At 39.1% G+C, this 2,778-nt stretch overlaps 1 long non-coding RNA gene across 2 annotated transcripts in view; it reads left to right on the top strand.

Moving 5' to 3' along the window:
- LOC107208555 overlaps positions 1 to 2,778 on the top strand; it is a 6,534-nt gene that overhangs the window by 1,821 nt on the left and 1,935 nt on the right. The window contains exons 1-3 of one of the 2 annotated variants that reach the window (XR_001523253.2): positions 85 to 404; positions 493 to 629; positions 2,053 to 2,097. This is a non-coding gene — a long non-coding RNA (uncharacterized LOC107208555). Of the gene's footprint in view, positions 1 to 84; positions 405 to 492; positions 630 to 2,052; positions 2,098 to 2,778 lie in introns of those variants that run through there. The other variant, XR_001523251.3, reaches the window with a different exon arrangement.

Raw genomic sequence — 2,778 nt, 5'->3', positions numbered from 1 at the left:
AGGGAAGGGAAGGGAAGGGAAGGGAAGGGAAGGGAAGGGAAGGGAAGGGAAGGGAAGGGAAGGGAAGGGACGAAGTTGCATTGTGCTTCCTGCAGCTGAGATCCTGTATGAGCTTTTAGCCTGGATGAACCTACATTATCAACAGGCTCACTCTCAATTACCTTTTAATTTTTGCTGACGTTTGGTTCTCAGCAACCTGTAGCATTACATTCCCTACACAACAATCTGTTCATGTTATGGAAATTTAATGTAGTTGCCCATTTACGAGTGCACAGAAAGGCCTATCCTCCACTCAGTTCAGCCTTACTGACACAAAGTTGTCCGTGAAGCAGAAAGAGTTGCCAGGGAAATGAAACCATTTTAACAGAGGCTGCTGAAAGACCCTCATTAATTAACCTATTATGGTAAAACAATTTTTCTTCTCAATAGGTGTAGTTGGTATTACTTCAATGATGCAACAAGAAAAGTAAACCTGCTCTTCTCTCTTTGTAGATTTCCTGCTTTAGGGAGAAAGGCATCAGCAGACAGCCTTGCACCACTTTTTTATAGATCATGGTAGAGTTTAAACTGAAGTGATGAGAAGGAATTAATGATTTGTGCCAACTTTGAGAACACAAGTGAAGGTCCAGGTATAAAACCAAATATAACTTGTTCTAGACAAAGCTTTTTTACTTGTTTTGAAACAGAAAGATCTGATTAAAAATACAGGTTTAAAGTTTGTTTTCACTTCTGAAATCAAGACTGTCAAATTCTTTTGGAAACACATATCATGCCTGTGTTCACTATGTTGACAAAATGAAATGGTCTGTGTAAGTCTCAGAAAATAAAAGAAGCTTTAAACTATAGAGTATAATAAAAGATACTTCTGTGAAGTAGTTAACACATTCCAACTCTGTGTATGACACACTACACTTAAAAACCATTGGGCTTTAAATAAGGGAGTAATAGCTAATTTGGTTTTGAGCTGGGACAAGATTTATCTGCAAAGAAAATAGGAAGGTGTAATTAAATGAAGGGAGGACTAGAATGTTCTTTTGTTTAGTAACAACTCAGCAACAGAACCCTGTCTAAAAAGATACTGCATACTGACAATGACAAGAATTTTGCTGTAAGAAGGGACAGGGCATGCCCAGAGGCAAGATTTCCACTGCTAAGGTTCATTTGAAGCTTAATGTGGATACCATAACCAGCAGTATAGTTCTACTCCTAGCCTAGCAAATTTAATAGCAACCAATCCATAATCACCAGGCACAAACAGTCAAATACAAAACAGTTGCCTTAGACCATCTGGATGTCTATTTACAGAGCAAGCACTTTGTTGCTGTACCTAATACAGATTTCATGATTGCAAAGGGATGAACTGGAGGGTGAGGGAGCAACATGGAAAATGCACCCCCACTCCTGTGGATTCTCCGGACACAGGAACAGGACAAGCTTCTCAAAGCTGCAACAGCACAGAAAGAACTGAAAGGGCAAAGAGGTTGGGAGAAGGTGTAGAGGTTGTGCCATCTTCCCTCCGAAACTCTAACTAAGAAATACAAGCTTAAAAAAAGTACTAATGGTCTGATAACAGGAATAGCATGTCATGTCCTTGCTCTGTGGGCTTTTCTTTGGATAGTGGGGCTGTCCCTAAACAGCATACAATTCACAAAACCCCCATGTTTTCACACACTTTCAAACATTTCATAAAAAGAACACAAGCTTTCACAAAATTTGTTAGAAATTAGACTTAACATTGCATGATCTGTCTCAGTTTTTTAATTTATTTGTTAACTGAAAAATCAGTTAACTGTTACAATAGTACAAAGGCAAATACTCAGCCTCAGAGCTCCACTACCACAGTGACTGATGAATAAATCCACTGCAGGCAAGGCCACAAACATGTAATCTCACCTTGCCCTCCACCAGCCTGGGGAGTCTATTGCTGATAATAGGAATACAGGAATTTTAATGTCAAGCCACCTGCAACTTGAGCATATTGGAAAAAATAGTAGCGTTTAAATTGTGAATGAAGAATGATTTGGGTAAGACAATTCTTCATTTCTTCTACAGCAAGGCTTCCCACAGAAATTTACAGGAGCCATGGATACATACAAGGTATGTAACTAGATTCTTAATGTATTAACTAAAAATTAAATGTTTTATTTCTTTTGGAAAAATAAAGTTGCAGCTGTGAGTTCTAAGCGTTCCACAGCTAGAAACCCAACCAGCTGCTTCCTTTAGAATTTCTTGATTCTTGCTATCAGAGGAGATCAGCATAGAAAAAAATACTAATCAGTCTTGAAAACCTCGTTTCTGCAATAGAATTACAGCACGAGGATAACAAAGTAACCAACTGAAGAGGAAATAAATTGTAAACATGGACTATGACCCCACTCTTAACAAATGTGCGGGTGAAATCAGCACAGGAGGTTGACTAGCCAGCTGGAGGCATGTTTTTAGTTATGAGAAAGATAAATATGAGGCATTATGCATCCCAGTCTCTCACCAGATAGATTAAAGAGAATGCTGTTTGTAACATTTTTACTGTCAGTCAAAAGCTGTACAGAATTGCATCTAAGTACATGAGACATACAGCTTGGAATGACCCACAGCAATCCTTAAATTTGAACACATTCAACTGTAAGAGCCTTTCAGATTTGACCCAAAATGGAAACAGTTCTACTTCCACAGAAAAGACAGCCTTGCCTTGCCTTGCCTTGCCTTGCCTTGCCTTGCCTTGCCTTGCCTTCCTTCCTTCCTTCCTTCCTTCCTTCCTTCCTTCCTTCCTTCCTTCCT

This window comes from Parus major, chromosome 9 (genome assembly GCF_001522545.3).
Source record: "Parus major isolate Abel chromosome 9, Parus_major1.1, whole genome shotgun sequence".
Classification (NCBI taxonomy): Eukaryota; Metazoa; Chordata; class Aves; order Passeriformes; family Paridae; genus Parus; species Parus major.
This window is presented reverse-complemented; position numbering and strand designations above follow the sequence as displayed.